This window comes from Chelonoidis abingdonii, chromosome 6, assembly GCF_003597395.2.
Source record: "Chelonoidis abingdonii isolate Lonesome George chromosome 6, CheloAbing_2.0, whole genome shotgun sequence".
Lineage (NCBI taxonomy): Eukaryota > Metazoa > Chordata > Testudines > Testudinidae > Chelonoidis > Chelonoidis abingdonii.
Genome location: NC_133774.1, coordinates 90,969,971 through 90,987,419, shown reverse-complemented (window position 1 = coordinate 90,987,419; position 17,449 = coordinate 90,969,971). Strand labels below are relative to the sequence as shown.

The window sequence follows — 17,449 nt, the reverse complement described above, 5'->3', positions numbered from 1 at the left end:
TTGTTCTTTGTGCAAAAAGCACAACAGATATCTTATTGACTGACACACACAAAAAAGGAAGGCTTGTATAGCTGCTGCACAAAATAAACTAAGAAAATAATTTTGGGGCCATTACTTATTCTTCTATGTTGTTCTCGCTCTGTTTTGTCGTACCTTATTAATCAAAATAATAAGTAGCAGTGGATGCTTATTTAGTAAATTGAAAGCATCCATTTCACACCATATGCAGTTCACATATTGTTTATAGAAGTTGATAAAAATAAGAAAAACAAATAGTGCGTGTTACTAGGATTGGTTTGTTACAAAAATAGGCTCTGGCAATAGAAATCCAAGATAAGAAATATAGTGTGTTGTGAAATCTGTAACTACATGCAAAGGGTAAAAGTCTAACAGAATTAGTATATAATGAATGGTGTATTGAATGTCAAAATGGATTTAGACAGCATTGAAGTGAGGCCCTTTGTGATTTCCTTTATGTGGAAGAAGAGGGCTAAAAAGCAGATTCCTGATTGAGTCTTGAGAAAGCCTGAAGTTGTGGGTGCTATTACATATGAACAAAAATGTATATGTCAGATGTGATAGTTAGACAGGTTCATCCCACCATTTGAGTCCACAATTATTTGTGTGTGTTTTATTTAAAAATATTAGGAATGTAAAGCCATGTTTTTCCTTTTATTGTTGGATGGCTTCTTGGATGATGCAAAGTATTTTTGGAGCTTTTTCAGTCCTCAGTTGAGACGATGATGATATGACAATGAGAGCTTTTCTCCCAAACTTTTAATTAAATAAGTATTAACACAAACAAATAATTTAAAACGGTTGGAATAAAAATTACTTCCTCCTTCTACCAAATTTCACTTCCTTGCTTCTTATGATGTAATAATTCTAGAAGTTCTCCAGGCAATCATGCGATCTTAAAGGGTAAAAAACAAGCAGAATCCTTCCTCTTGGCTCTTTTTGTATAAGTGTATTGGTGGGGAATGGAGGGGGAGAAGCTTTCAGACGTTTTCTTCTATATCATAAAGAAGCAAAGAATGGCACAAGTTCCATTTTTTTTCCCCCATGTGTAGGTCACCTTTGAGATCCCTTTCAAAATCAGGCCTCCTTGAATAAATTTTCACTGAATATGGAGAAGCAGATACATTTTGCCCCTGTTGCCTGGCTATTTATCTTACTAACTTATTCACACTTTGGCTCCCAACTCAGTTAATATTTGTCAGAAGCTCCACAGTGTAACCAGGAAATCCAGGTATTCCAGTAACAGCCATGCTGGAAAGCTACAAATAATGAAATCCATCCATGATCAAATAGCATCCATCAATGACAAACATCAGCATTCAGACTAGAAGTGAGAAGCACCACTAGAGACTGTTCATCATGTTTATCATTTTAGCAAGAGTACTGTCATAAACAGATAGTAGGAGTTAATAGAATAAAAGTACTTTATATCTCTTGTGACTGTAAAGGGTTAACAAGTTCAGTAAGCCTGGCTGTCACCTGACCAGAGGACCAATCGGGGGACAGGATACTTTCAAATCTATGAGGAGGGAGTTTTTGGTGTTTGTTCTCCTCTGGGTTCTGAGAGTGACCGGAATGTGCCAACCAGGTTTCTCTCCAATCTCTCCTATAAGGCTCTTATACGTTTAAATAGTAAGTACTAGGTAAATAAGGCGAGTTAGGCTTATGTTTGTTTTCTTTATTTGCAAATGTGCATTTGGCTGGAAGGAGTTTTAATTGTGCATTTGACTGGAAAAGTTCAAATTTGTTATTTGCTGAAAGGATTTTAATTGTACTTGGTATACTTAGCTGGGAGGGTATTCCCAGTGTCTATACTGAAAAACCCAGTACCTGATCCACCTTAATCTACAGATAATTTTTACTGTTTTCCTTCTTAATTAAAGCTTTCTTGTTTAAGAACCTGATTATTTTTTTATGCTGGTGAGACCCCGAGGACTGGGTCTGGATTCACCAGGGACTTGGTGGGAGAAAGGAGGGAAGGGGGGAAGAGAGGTTAATTTCTCTCTGTGTTAAGATTACTTTCTCTCTCAGCGGAGAGTCTGGGAGGGGGAGAGAGAAGGGGAGGGAAGGTGAATTACTTCTCTGTCTGAGATTCAAGGAGTTGAATCACAGTGATCTTCCAGGGAAACCCAGGGGGGGGAAGCCTGGGAGAGAGGCAAAGGTGGGGGAAAGGGTTTACTTTCCTGTGTTAAGATCCAGAGGGTCTGGGTCTTTGGGGTTCCCGGCAAGGTTTGGAGGGACCAGAGTGTACCAGACATGAAGTTCCTGGTTGGTGGCAGCGCTACAAGTACTAAGCTGGTAATTGAGCTTAGAGGAATTCATGCTGGTACCCCATCTTTTGGACGCTAAGGTTCAGAGTGGGGAATTATACCATGACAAGTACAAAGAATAGTTTGAAGACTCTGTGAAGGGACAAGTGCAATGTGCGCATTTCAAATATAAGGTTTCTAGTTTGTGTAGAGCTAGTGCATGTCTGTCCATCCAGTCTGGGAAGTACGCTTGCAGCTGAAGGGTAGACATACTCTTAAGAAGTGATCTTTGTCTTTACTTTGGTACGACTAAATTTACAAGTTACGTAAATGAATGAGAAGGAATATTAATGGATAATATTAACTGAAAATTTCCAAACTGTTAATTTTTGCAGCTTGAATGTTCTTTACCAGCTATGTGTGGAATAATGTAGCAATCTACACCTTTTTTTGGTTTGGAAATAATGTTTACTTAATGTCAGCAATATGTATGGCAATCATTCCACATGTAATCTGGGAGAAAGCTCTATCCTCAAGAGTATGGACCTAATTTTGCCCTTAGATGTGTGCATACAACTGACACTGAAGTAAGTGGGAATATTATACATTCATCTCAGTGAAGAATTTGCCGCTTCTCCTCAGATGGGACACTTCTACTTCTGAAGACCCTTAGTGCTACTTCTTGTGTCAGCCAGAACAGAGGTGTTTCAAATTCAGTTATATTCTGCATCAGTTACCTTCCCTGTAAACAAAGAAAATAGGACAACAAAATATTACATAGATGCAGTGGATCTGAGATAATATTGGAAGACAAATCTTAACTCTGGGAATATTCTGACATTTTAGTGCTTATTTCTCAGCCTTATCATTGCAGTAATCCATAGATTTTGCATTCCATTTCCCTGTTTGTTTCTTTAAGAAAGAAAATTGGGCACTTGTAAGTTCCTTGCTTGGAAGTACTTGGCTTGTGGTGAAATTTAGTGGTATTTCCTACTGTGAATACTCAGTACAGGAACATTAGTGACATTGATTCAAAACCAATTCTTTTCAGATTTAGCAAAATGGGGAGTCCTCGCTGAGGGCTAGTCGCATGCTAATTGTGAAGCTTAAAAGTTGTACCTTTTTTTAGTCATTTGTATAAGCAAAATGTAGAAAGATTATTTTACAGTGAGACAGGTGTATTTATTTATGAAGTCATTCCAAGAAGACTCAAGGGATTTCCCTTAGACTTCCCAAAAATAATTTCAGTAACATGACCTTGTCCTTCCACACATTCTGCCAGACCAAGCATAGAAAGTTTTAGCCTTTAAAATATTTTTCTTTAGAAAGTTGGCACATATGTTTTTACTGTAAACCATTTTACAGGACTGTGCTGCACTCAGTTACTATTTCGTTCGTTTCTCTCCACTCACAGGGCCATCCATTTGCTGCCCTCAATAGATCCTGTGAGCGCAGAGTGCCTTTAAATCCTGTGGTACTACTATACTTACACTGAAGGGGGAATATTAAGCAGGAAAAGTCCTTTGTGCTATGTAGCTTTCCTCTGTGATGCATATTTGTAAAAACATGGAGAGGGGCTGGCATCACTATAGGGTTCCACATGCTTAAACTCACAGAGGCCTCATCTGTCCATACAGCCTCTCTGTGACAAATGTTAGGGTTTGAAGGATGATTTCTATTTCTGGACCCCATTTGTAGTCAAGCTTTACTGTCGGCTAGGTGGAAAGGAAGTGGCATTTGGCGCCTATAGTTCATATTGAAATGGTCACAAGATGAGGTGGTTTGTTCACAACCAACACCTGAATCACAAGGACCATGCTGAACCAGAAACCTAAAATATGGTGTCATTTCATCTTGCTCTTAACTTGACTCATGTTTTGAATAAGAGCATTTCCAAAGATATAGTTTATTACCACATTGGATATTATTGAGTGGTCTTTGATAGCATAACATCAATAAGTAAGTTATAATGTACTATGATTATAATAAAACTTACAGAAAGCTTTTTTTCTGGTACTATCAATATGTGGGAGGAAGAGCTTTTGAAAGAAATGAGTAGCCCTATTATGGGTCCAATTGTTCTAGGATGATGATCTTGTCTAAGGCACAGGAGGTCAGGGGCCTAAGAGTGGCCTGAAAAACACTACTGTGTGAAAGAATTTTGAGAGTTCCTGCCTTGCTATTGTACATTGTCCAGACATTAGGAGAAGCCAGAACTGATCCTTGAAAGGAGGGTGGAGTATCAGAACTGAATACATATTTAAGAAGAAGAAAGAAAAATGTTTCATTTCTGGTAAGATTGGTGTATGACTTAAATACCCTAGGATTTTGCTACGTGTAGTTTATGTGTAGTTTACGTGGCTATTTAAAGACAGCTCCTGTTTTAGTCACTATAACAGTACTTTTTACACTTACAGTCTTGAGATAAAGGACCCTACTTTCAAATATGGACTCCTTACCTAGACAATTCAGTCCTATATATGAGATTGAATGTCCTATTAAGGTGTATGTCTCTGTTAATAGAGACCATCATCCATGATACAGCAGTATTTCCTGATACAGTGTAAGAAGGAAAAATACATTTCTCATTTTTGTTGTTTGGTTTGGTTTGGTTTGGTTTTTTGTGTGTAACTAGGCCAGAAGTCTAATTTTTAAAATCTTAGGGCTAAATTTTCAAAGAGTTGGGTAGGCTTTTAACCATGTTGATTTCCTTTATCTTTAAAGTGAATCATGTAGCTGAAATAACGACCAGAATTTTGCACGTATATCCTTTATGAAGTGCACTTTGTTCGTCTTTCATTTGTGTTTGGGAAAAAAAGGAGTGTTAAATGAAGCAAGGGATGTTAAATTCAGGGGGACTAGCTTGATGGTATGGGATATTTGAGTTCTCTTTTGTGCATCTATTTTATTGCTCTTCTGGGAATGCATCAAAATTTATTTTATCAAATGAGACTTTGTGTCCATTTCAGCTAAAGCTAATCTGATTAATCCTTCTACGGGCATTAGGAGAGCTGTCCTGGCATATGAAAATTATAGTTTGTCAGCTCTCATAAATGTTTCCAATATGGCTTAGTTTATTACTGTTAATCAGGGGGTTCCTGAGTTACCCCCATTCCTGAAGAAGAATTCTCTGTATAAACAGTGTTTGTAAGAATCAAACCCATGGCTGATTTGTAAAACCAAAGACGTTTTAAATTCAGATTAAAAGCTATTCAGGTTATATATACAGCAACTGCTTGCTGTATAAATACAGAGTCACACAAACAATGACTTCTCCTTTTAAGCAAGGATTTACCTTTAGTCTGTTCATTGAGTATCCAAGGAAAATGGATAATCTGGATGTTAGCGAAAGGCAGTAACCAGAAACCTCCTGCAAACACTGCTGATTTTCGGGTCTTACTCTCTGAATTTAGGTTCACATCTCTTTTTCCTCTCCATTTGTTCATCTTCTACAAGGCTTGAAGCCAAATAGATAATTTATACTGTATTTAGCAATAAGAAAGGCAGCCTGTTTTGAGTCAGATTACCCATACCTGTATAAAAGCTCAAATAATCTGATTTTGTGCAAGGAACTAAGTGGAGATGGAATTCACACTTGACAGTCTTTGGGCAGGCTGCCCCTCTCTGGTTTGGGGTTTGAATGTTGGATCTATTTAGTCATGGAGCCCTGTGGCCGTACTGCCAGCCTATAATGATCTGAAGCAGAGCACACACTCTTGGCATGCAAGGGTTGCAGAGACTGTTCTTTCGTCTAGTATCTGCCTTGATCTGCCCTTGCACAGCACTACAGTGTGGTTTATGTGGTGCATAGAGATGTGTCAGCTGGCTGCACCAGGGTGACTGTCACCCAAAAAATGAGTGACTTGTTGGTTTGACGATTTGCATTTCTGGAAGGAAACCTGTTTCTGTGTAGACAGCTTTTATTTATATTCCCAGTCCGATGTTTCTAATGCTTTAAAAGCCACCGCCTGCCTCCACAACATCTCATTTGACATCACTGTATATCCTTAGATTTTGGGCAAAGGGGTGGAGTACAGTGTAAACGCCTGCAGCTCAAGATGTGGAGAATTGTTCTCATCAGTAGTTTAACACAGAGTAAAATGTGCAGGCAACACAGGAGATTATAGGTACTAGTAAGGTACCATGTTACTCTATGATACTAGAAAGGTGGATCACAACAGCAAACTGACAGTCAAAGACAGACTTGAATAAAAATAATGCTGGAAGAAGATTGTTCCCTGCATCACTTACCTGGGAAATTGTAGGTTAGATACAGTGATATTCAAAAACTAATGAGAAGTTGGATTTTCTTACAGATTACATTTAAAGAGATGCTGTCACTTTGAATTTCTAATTGACTAATTTTTACAAATTCCAGTTTCTGGTAGAGCAGTTTTAAAAAGCACATTCTGATGATGATTTTTTAAAAACATTCCTTTAAAAATATATTAAAGGGATTAATTTCATTCCTCTGCTGACTTTTAATAAGGGTTTTCCATAAAAGGATAAACTAACTAGTTTGTTAAATAGGAGAGAGTGAAACTGACTGTACCAGAGATACTGAACGAAGTTTTTATTCTTTAACTTCTTTCAGTTATAATGATCGTGTGTGTTCATTTTAACTATAGAAAGTGCAAAATTTTCAAGTAGAAATGTTATTTTCCAGTTGACGGGATTGGAGGGTCTCCTTTAAGGATCTCTTCTGTTATCTTGATAAATAAGTGAGGAGTTATATCTATAACTCTGTATATTACATGAGAATTTTTCTCTTAATCCCATCTAGTCAAGCTTCAAAAGAGGTGGGACAAGTTTGTTAGAAATGTGCTTTGTACACAGTCAGATCTCTAACTAAAGAGCTACTAATTAAGTGTACACATGTGCAGTAAGCTAGAGTTTGTGTGTCTGCTCTTTTCCTGTTCACTAAAAATTACATGAGAATAGTCAGCGATGGCACATTTCTGCAGCTATGTTCTAATGGGCACCTGTATATAATTAGTCTGGAGACCAAGTTATACAGAATTGCTGACAGAGAGATGGTTTCTCAGCTAGTTAGACTACTGTTCTGATCTCTGCCCCTCTTGGACACCTTTTATTTATTCGTTACGGAAATCCAAGTGGGTGAATTTTGATTACTTCAGTACACAACAAGGACAATCAAGTCTAATGAAAGAAGTGTATCTCTGCTGCTCAGACCAAATGAAAAATAATTCTTCCCTTTTGGGGCCCAATTCTCCACTCCTATGTGTTATACTCGTCCCTTCATACCATATTTTTTGTATTCATATTTCACATACTGTAGCTTAGTTGGGAGAGCCACTTTAGACCTCATTCAATCAAATTATGTGGCAATCAAACTTCTGAGGGTTATGATTCTGGTCAGAATAAAGCCCTTTTTGTTTGAAAAGTGTACCCAAGTATGTACTTGTTGAAAGCATTTTTCTATAATAGGCATTAGGAACCACTCCAACTTTCTGGGAAGGATTGCTGTATTTTTTGTTAACTGGGCATGGCTTCCAGTGCTCCTTACCACACCCTTGCAACCTGTTCTGGCCTGCTGGCAGAAGTTACTTGCAAATTGGGCCAGCAAGTTGTCAAGTGAGACTTGAAAAGACGGCACCTTCAGGCTCTGTATAGGTTTCACAGAGTGGGTCAGGCCTTAATGTAATTGCAGAAGTGAATTAACTGTTCTCATCCCCAACTCAGATCAAGTTCTTCTTTTCCACATAAGGGAAGAGAAGGTTAAATTCCTGTAACTTTGGATGGCGAGGAATGGCCATGACTTTTTCTTCTCTGGTTAAATTCATATTTTAGATTGACTCTGACAGTACAACGATGTATGTTGCAGACTCCAGCTCAGGAGCCAGTTAGAAAACCCACTCTTAGACCAGGGCTTGTATTTGATGGTATCAGGATTCTGGCCCCTAAAGACCAGAGACAGTAATAGTTTGAGAGGATTAGTTATCCTACTCCAAGTGTCTGGGGAAAGTGGAAGAAATAACCAAAACAGATAGTGGATAAGAGGAAGATGGGCCTAGGCAATAGTTAGTGTCTAGGACGGGGAGGAATAGAAAAGGCCAGGCCTATATTCCTTTAGGGACCCAAGACCAAGAGCCTTGTACAGTGGGTGGGGCTCCCCTCTCTCCCAGCCAGGCCAGACTGGTGTTTGGGGTAGTTAGACTCATGTGGGAAATTTCAAGAAGAGAATGATCAGATGACTGGGTGACTCAAAGAGGAGACTTCAAGCCCAATCAGAGAGAGAGAGTTCACAGGCCAAGGAGGCCAAGCCTTGAAGGGAAACAGTCCAAGAAGGAAGGCTGTGGAAACTTAACCTTGGACTAAAGGGGAGAGGCTAGGGAAGGCAGGACTGGAACCACACAGTCCCATGAAGGAGGGCTTTGGACCCTCAACTTAGGGATGGATGAAAAAGTGACTGCAAAGCAGGGCACAAAAGGAACTGCAGAGGCTCCGAGTGGTTCTCTGCCCAGTGCTAATTGTAGGAGGCACAGGTGCTGACTTTCCAAAGTGCCAGGGAGTGCTCGAACCCCGGTTCTGCCCCAGGCCCTACCCCCACTCCACCCCTTCCCCCCAGACCCCACCCCTGTCTGGCCTCTTCCCGCACAGTTCCACCCCTTCCCCAAAGCACGCCACATCCCCGTTCCTCCCCCTTCCCTCCTCAGCCTCCTGCACACCGCAAAACAGCTGGTTGAGGTGGGCGGGAGGGAGAGGGAGGCGCTGACATGTGGGTCCTGCCAGTGGGCAGGAGGCACTGGTGGGATAGGGGAGAGCTGATAGGAGGGCTGCCAGTGAGTGCTCAGCACCCACCATTTTTTCCCTGTGGGTACTCCAGCCCTGGAGCACCCATGGAGTTGGAACCTGTGGTAGGAGTGAGGCAGTTTCTAAGCATGCCCCCTTGCTGCGTGGAGTGCCACTGCTGTCCTCTGTCTCATATTCTCCTCAGGTTCCTGGAAATAATCCACTCACATCCAAGTCTTTAAAAACAATATTCCCCCTCTTTTGGAATCTAATTTATTAAACAAAGTCCAGCTCCCAAAAGAGAATCTTTTTGCCCACCCCTACGCTGAGGACCCCAAAGCCCTCTTTCCTGGGACTGTGTAGTTTCAGGCCTGACCACTCTGACCTGTGTACTCTCTCTGACTGGGCTTGGTGCCTTCTTCCTAAATCACCCACCCTGTCATCTGACCTCTCCCTTGATGTTCCCAGTGGCTCTAATTACCCCAAACACCAGTCTGGCTGGCTGGAAGAAAGGGAATCTTTGTCCCATTCACTCAGAAAGGATCCTGGTCCCAGGCCCTAAAGGAACAGCAACCTGGGCTTTCATACTCTCACCTCACCCCACCTCCATCCCCCAAACTATTGCCTGGGACTATCTTCCTCTCATTAAGTGTCCATTCTAGTTACTGCTCTGGGCCTTCTCTGGACACCTGGAACAGGATAGCTTTTCTCTTAAGCAGCCTCCTCTGGACTTAAATGGCTAGCACTCCATTACATTGACCTTGAGGAAAGAGGTTGTCCAGACAATATGGAGTTCAACATGTCTTGTAGTCTGGTTGTAAATAAGAAGCTTTATTTTCATTCTTACTGACAACACAAGAATATGTATGTAGTGTAGGTGTAGCTGTGTTGGTCTCATGATATTAGAGAGACAGGGAGAGTGAGGAGCTGTGTGTGGCTCAAAAGCTTGTCTCTCTCACCAACAAAAGTCAGTCCAATAAAGCGTATTACCTCACGCCCCTTGTCTCTCTAACATGAAACCATGTCCTCCATCATTTGAGAGAAAAGGAGAAAAGCTGACAGCACAGGGATCAGAAGGCTGAGAAAGTGAAGTCACATATTTGAATGATTTGGGGTCTGTGGTTTGGAGAAAAATTCTTTTTACATGTTTTAGCTGTTCCACTGTGTTAAACCAGTGTAACATCTTTAAAATATGACAACAGCTGAAAGAAGCCAACTACATATTGGCAAATGTTGTAAGTGTTTGTATACAATTGCCAAAAGTATAATAAGAAGGGTGAATTAGGCAGACCGAAAAATATTGGTATTAAATGGGGATATTGATATCATAGGCATCCCAAAAACATGGTGGAATGATGATAATCAAGGGGACATGGTAATACGAGGGTACAAAATATATAGAAACAACAGAGGCTGTAGTGCTAGTAAGGGAGTGGCACTATATGTGAAAGAAAGCATAGTCAAATATAGGAAAAATCTAAATTAATTAAATCCAACTGTACCTTAGAATCTCTGCAGATAAAAATTCTATGCTTGAATAGTGAGAGTATAACAGTAGAATATGCTACTGACCACCTGACCAGAATGGTGACAGTGATTGTGAAATGCTCAGGGAGATTGTAGAGAGGCTACAAAAACAGAAAACCCAATGATAATGGGGGAATTCAACTATCCTCACATTGACTGGGTACCAGGGGCAGCTCCAGGCGCCAGCACACAAAGCACGTGCTTGGGGCGGCATGCCGCGGGGGGGTGCTCTGCCGGTCGCCGGGAGGGCAGCAGGCAGGGTGCCTTCGACGGCATGCTCCATCGAAGCCGTGGGACCAACGGGCATGCCTGCGGGAGGTCCACTAGAGCCACGGGACCAGCGAGTGGCAGAGCGCCCCCCGCGGCATGATGCCGTGCTTGGAGTGGTGAAATGTCTAGAGCCGCTCCTGCTGGTTACATGTTACCTTAGGGGCAGGATGCAGAGATAAAATTGCTAGACACCATTGATGATGGCTTCTTGGAGCAACTAGTCGTGGAACCCGCAAAGGGAGAGGCAATTCTTGATTTAGTCCTAAACTGAGCACAAGATCTGGTCCAAGACATGAATATAACTGAACCACAAGGTAATATTGACCATAATGTAATAACATTTAACCTCCTGTACAGGGGAAAATACCAAAGAAACCCACCACAGTAGCATTTAACTTCACAAAGGGGAATTATGCAAAAAATGAGGAAGCTAGTTAAACAGAACCAAACAGGAACAGTCACAAGAGTAAAATGTCTGCAAGCTGCATGGAAATTTTTTTAAAACACCATAATAGAGTCTCAAACTAAATGTATGTCCCAAAAGACAAAATAAAACAGAGGATCAAAAAATGCAACTATGAATAAAGAACAGAGTAAAAGAGATGGTTAGATGCAAAAAGAAACCCTTTTAAAAATTGGAAGTCAAATTCTACTGAGGAAAATAGAAAGGAGCAAAAACTCTGGCAAGTCATGTGTAAAAGTATAATTAGGAAGACCAAAAAAGATTTTGAAGAGCAAGTAGCAAAAGACACAAAAACTAAGAGCAAAAAAATTCGTAAATACATCAGAAGCAGGAAGCCTGCCAATTAGTCAGGGGGGGCCACTGGATGATCAAGGTGGTAAAGGAGCATTCGAGGTAGAAAAGGCCACTGCGGAGAAGCTAAATGTACTTCTTTGCATAGATCTTCACTACAGAGGATGTGAGGGAGATTTCCATACCTGAGCCATTCTTTTAGGTGACAGATCCGAGGAACTGTCCCTGATTGAGTTGTCAATAGAGGAGATTCTGGAACAAATCAATACATTAAGCAGTAATTAGTCACCAGGACTAGATGGTATTCACCCAAGAGTTCTGAAGGAGCTCAGATATGAAATTGTAGAACTACTACCTGTAGTATGTAATCTATCACTTAAATCAGCCTCTGTACCAGATAACTGGAGAATAGCTAATGTAATCAACAGAGGTGATCCGGACAATTACAGGCCAGTAAGCCTAACTTCAGTCCCAGAGAAATTGGTTGAAATGAAAAGAACAGAATTATCAGATACTTAGATGAACACAGTATGTTGGGGAAGAGTCAAGACAGCTTTGTAAAGGCAAATCATGTCTTACCAATTGATTTGAATTCTTTGAGGGTGTCCACAAGCATGCAGATAAGGGTGATCCAGTTGATAGTGTATTTGGACTTTCAGAGAGCCTTTGACAAGGTCCCACTCCAAAGACTCTTATGCCAAGTAAGCAGTCATGGGATAAGAGGGAAGGTCCTCTCAGGGATCACTAACTGCTTAAAAGATAGGAAACAAAGGGTAGGAATAAATGGTCAGTTTTAACAGCGGAGAGAGGTTAATAGCAGGATTCCCCAAGGATCTGTGCTGTGACCAGTAAATGACTTGGAAAAGGGGGTGAACAGTGAGATGGCAAAATTTTCAGATGACGCAAAGTTGCTCAAGATAGTTTAGTCCAAAGCAGACTGTGAAGAGTTACAAAGAGATTTCCCTGAACTTGATGACTGGGCAACAAAATGGCAAATGAAATTCAGTGTTGATAAATGCAAAGTAGTACACTTGGAAAACATAATGCCAACTAGACATACAAAATGATGAGGTCTACGTTACCTGTTACCACTCAAGAAAGAGATCTTGGAGTCATTGTAGATAATCCTTTGAAAACATCTGCTCAATGTACAGCAAAATGTTAGGAATCATTAGGACAGGGTAAATAAAAAACCAGAAAATATCATAATTCCACTGTATTAATCCCTGGTACGCCCACACTTAGAATATTGCAGGCAGTTTTGGTTGCCCCACCTCAAAAAAGACATACTGGCATTGGAAAAGGTACCAAGAAAGGCAACCAAAATGATTAGGAATATGGAACAACTTCCATACAAGGAGGGATTAAAAAGACTGGGACTGTTCAGCTGAGAGAAGAAATGACTAAGGGGGAATGTGATAGACATCTATAAACTCACGAATGATGTGGAGAAAGTGAATAGGGAAATGTTATTTACTCCTTCATATAACACAAGAACCAGGGATCACTCAATGAAATTAAGGCAGAAGGTTTAAAGGAAACATAAAGAAGTACTTCTTCATACAATACACAGTCAATCTTTGGAACTCATTGCCAAGGGATATTGTGAAGGCCAAAAATATAACTATGTTAGAAAAAATTGGATAAATTCATGGAGGATAGGACCATCAATGGGTATTATTGTAAATGGTCAGGAACATAACCCCATGCTCTGGGTGTCCCTAAACGTCTGACTGCCAAAAGCTGGGACTGGATGAGAGAGCATGGATCACTTGAAAATTGCCCTGTTCTGTTCATTCCCTCTGGCACGAGTCACTGCTGGAAGACAGGATCCTGGGCTAGATGGACCACTGGTCTTACCCAGTATGGCTATTCTAAGATATTTTTTTTGAATATTTATTTTCTCTTTATCTTACTGATTATTCTATTTCATGTTTGAGCTGTATGCTCCAAACCCCATGGCAGTCCCTATTGTGTTAGTTTAGAGCTTTGCCTGAATGCCTGAAAAGAAACTGCAGAATTTGGGCCAATCAGAGTTTAAATATTTTCGATTTGAAAATATCATTGATAGAGAAAGTCCATTGTTCTAAGTAACAGCACAGGTCAGGAATAATATATATCTCCTTTACTCAACACATTTCCTGAAAGAAAAACAACTGAGTTGGAGGTTGTTAATTGTCTGAAGGCTGACTGCCCTTACTTACAGCCTGATAATAGTTAAGATGACATGATGTTGGTGCTGGAATATGTCAGGTGAAGTAGTCCAGCATATTAGTCCAAACCTTAGGAATTGGTGGCAAATGTGAAGATCACACTCATTTGGGAATGTAGTGTTCAGACACATTTGCACCTCATGGGTTAAAATGCTGGATTGTATCCTAGAATGTAGACATCAAGAGTTCCTGGCAACAGGTACTAAACCTTGAGCTTAGTATCAGTAAATCATGTTGATGACAAGGACACAACATTCATATCCTTGATAGAAAATTCTGTTGGACTACTATATGTTACAACTATGTCATCATCTCTGTTATCCTAGGCTTCACAAGGAGCATTGTTGTATTTATCAAGCCCTTCGGGAATGATACAGGTAGTAAAAAAAAAAATGTACATAATGTTGACGAGTATAGCTGACATCCCACATAATCTGACAGAACGTAGTGTCTTGTGAGAATAAGGGGGCCTAAATATATGGTCTTCAAATATATGCTGGAAAGTTAGAATTTCTATAAAGTAAATACATGGGACTATAGTTGAAGACTCAAACTTCTTCCTGGATCAGTAGGAACTGGACGTTCTGTCGAGGCCACATGTTCAGCCTTTAGAAAAGGTGAGGTTTGGATAAACAAGCACCCTACATTGCTCTTTGGTGGCATCTCTGGCAGTCTTAGGAATGGGGTTGATAAGCTGTAGAGGGGAATTATGTGGTGCTCTAAACTGGAGGAACGTCCTGCCGGATGACAGCGAGCAAAATAAAGGGGAGCATTTGAGGTATTCTCAGCAAGGGGGGCAATGTGAGCACAAATTCTCTAAAATGAAACTTTGCTCCTATACATCTTTTATTTTCCATTCTTTTCGAAAGCTTCACATTTTCATTTTGGACTGAATGTGCCTTGAATATATTGCCACATAAAAAAATAAATAATTTTTTCCACAAAAGATGCATATTGCCAAAGTGTGACCTTCCTGTTATTTAAATAACTTAGTATAGAAACTGTGACACTGGGAATACAAGCTCTACCTTTATTTCCATATATATGTTTAGTAGATACTTAAAATGCATACCCTAATCTGCGCCTGTTTATAAGGCATGAAGTTATCCTTGTTTTGTTTAGCCAAATGGTCGAAACGCTGCCAACAGTATGTCTGGAATGTTATTTGCTTGATACGTTTCTGTATTTTTTCTTTGTAGGACTGCACATGCCACAGCTAGGGGTCATTTACTTAAAAATGACCAAAGTAATACCCCCAAGTTGCAGTTATTCTTCTCAACAGGGGGTTGGTAATCAAATGGAGTGTCTCATCATGTTCAGCAGCTTCTGTGCTTTTTTCCTCTCCCTTTTTTGTTGTTGTTCTTGATAATCTGAGTTGATTTTTGTAGAGATTTGGAGAAGTGCTATTTATTCTTGCTCTTTGTTCTCTGTAACTTGATTCCTTTACTAGTGCTTCAGCTTTTTGCGATGTGTGTTGTGATACTAGCTGATTTAAGTGTATTTAACCTGCTTTTCTGAACTGTTATTATTTTATAAGAAAATGGTTATTATATGGGTTTTTTATTATTGTTTGTTTAACCACAAGCCACGGTGTTTTAAGTTAAGATGTCAGATCCAGACATGCAGACTAAGTTGCAAGAGAACTGTGGGTGTTTTAACATTTCTAACGAAAGGGTAGGGTGGGTTGGAGGAGATCTTTGATGAATAGAATCTGCTTCCTGGAAATATCGTAAGGCCGTGTGGCCCATGTTCAGGAGGTGACACTTGCCTCTAAAACTTGCTGTTCTTTACCATTATGCTGCATCACCTCGGACTGTGTGGATCTTGGAAAACATTTGGAATATGGATTAAGTGGAGGCAGAGGGTACCTGAGATTAGAAAGGAAATACTGGATGTTAATCCATATGCATAGGGTTGCCAACCCTCCCGGTTTTTGCCAGGAGTCTCTCGGAATTGGGCTCTATCTCCCGGAGGCCACTGAAGCCAAACTGGGAGATTTTTACGCTGCTAAAAGTCTGGCTGCACAGCAGGGCTAATGCAGGCTCCCTACCTGACCTGGTCCCACGCCGTTCCCGAAAGCGGCCGTCACAACCCTGTGGCCCCTGGGGGGGGGTGTTAGGGAGCTCCGTGCGCTGCCCCTGCCCACAGGTACTGCCCTCAGAGCTTCCATTGGCTGCAGTTCCCATTACTGTGGAGTCAGCGCTCAGGGCATGGGCAGCATGCAGAGAACCCTGCCCGCCCCCCACCAGGGGCCGCAGGGACATGCTGGCCACTTCCAGGAGTGGCGCGTGGCCAGGGCAGGCAGGGAGCCTACCTGAACCCCATTGCACTGCCAACCAGGAGCCACCTGAGGTAACTGCCATCAGATCAGAGCCCTCACCCCCTCCCACAACCCTGCCCTAGCCCTGAGCCCCCTCCTGCACCCAAACTGCCTCCCAGAGCCCGCACCCCTTCCACACCCCAATCCCCTGTCCCAGTCCTGAGCCCCCTCGTTGAGCCTATACTTGCACCCCAACCCCCTCCCCCAGCCCTGAACCCCCTCCAGCACCCAAACTCCCTCCCAGAGCTTGCACCCCACACCTCCTCCTGCATCTCAAGTCCCTGCCCCAGGCTCAGCCTGGAGCCCCCTCCCACCCTCCAAACCCCTGCCCCAGCCTGGTGAAAGTGATGGAGGGGGGATGGGGCCACATAAAAGGGGCAGGCAGGGGCGGAGCAAGGATTGTGTGATTACTGTTGGCAACCCTACATATGTATGAAAGGACCCTAGCTCTGTCCCTTTTCCAGTCTCATTTGTGGCACTGGCAGCACTGGGCTGGTAATGCTCCTTTAATCCCTTTGAATAATAATCACCTAGAGCCAAATTCTGCCACCCTTACTCGTGCCAAGAAGCACCTTATTACAAGAGTAGTTAAGTAACTTTACTGGAGCATTGAATTTCCACTTGACATAAATGTAGACGAAGTGTCTCAGAAAGCAGAGCATAGCAGCCATAATTTGCAATGCAATTTAAGCATTTTCCTTAGTGAATTATACCACATATAGTATTTTCCCCAATTCCTCCCCCATCAGACCACACCTTCCCTTAGTACAGGAGTTCTGTTATATTCATTGAGATGTGGTGGTGACTATGCAGAGTGGGGAAGAACACACCATGTATCCACATTTCCCCTCTGCCTTCCCTTAACTGTATCAATGTGGTAAAGGGCTTTCTGCTTCCCTGTGCACCTCATAGTGATTGAAGCATATGGCTCTTAGACTGTATCATGTTTATTAACTTGTCTGGATTGTAACAAATCAAATATGGCCTGCGTGTGTGTGTGTGTGTGTGTGCTTTATCCTACCTGCTTTTTTGTTGCCTTTGGATAGCAACTTGTTTTCTTTTGAAACCATTTTTGCTGTATTTATTTCCTACTTTGATCATTTTACTGACAAATATCTCCTGCCTGTATTCACACCTGCTCTTCTTTTATTATCCTAGCTTAAATATAAATGCTTCCACTGAAATAAATCAGCCTTGTAATTTGAAAAATGTAAAACTTTGGTTTAAGTTACTTATTGAAGGTAATATATGTTTGATGGTTGACTATGAAAAAACTGGCAGAATTTTAGCTTGAATCTCTGCCAGACAACAATAAAGTGCAACCTAATTCCTAAGAACGCCCAAG

At 41.3% G+C, this 17,449-nt stretch overlaps 1 protein-coding gene across 12 annotated transcripts in view; it reads left to right on the top strand.

The window, feature by feature from the left end:
* Positions 1-17,449, top strand: part of AOPEP (aminopeptidase O (putative)) — a 346,149-nt gene that overhangs the window by 169,575 nt on the left and 159,125 nt on the right. The gene's annotated exons all lie outside the window — the stretch shown is intronic.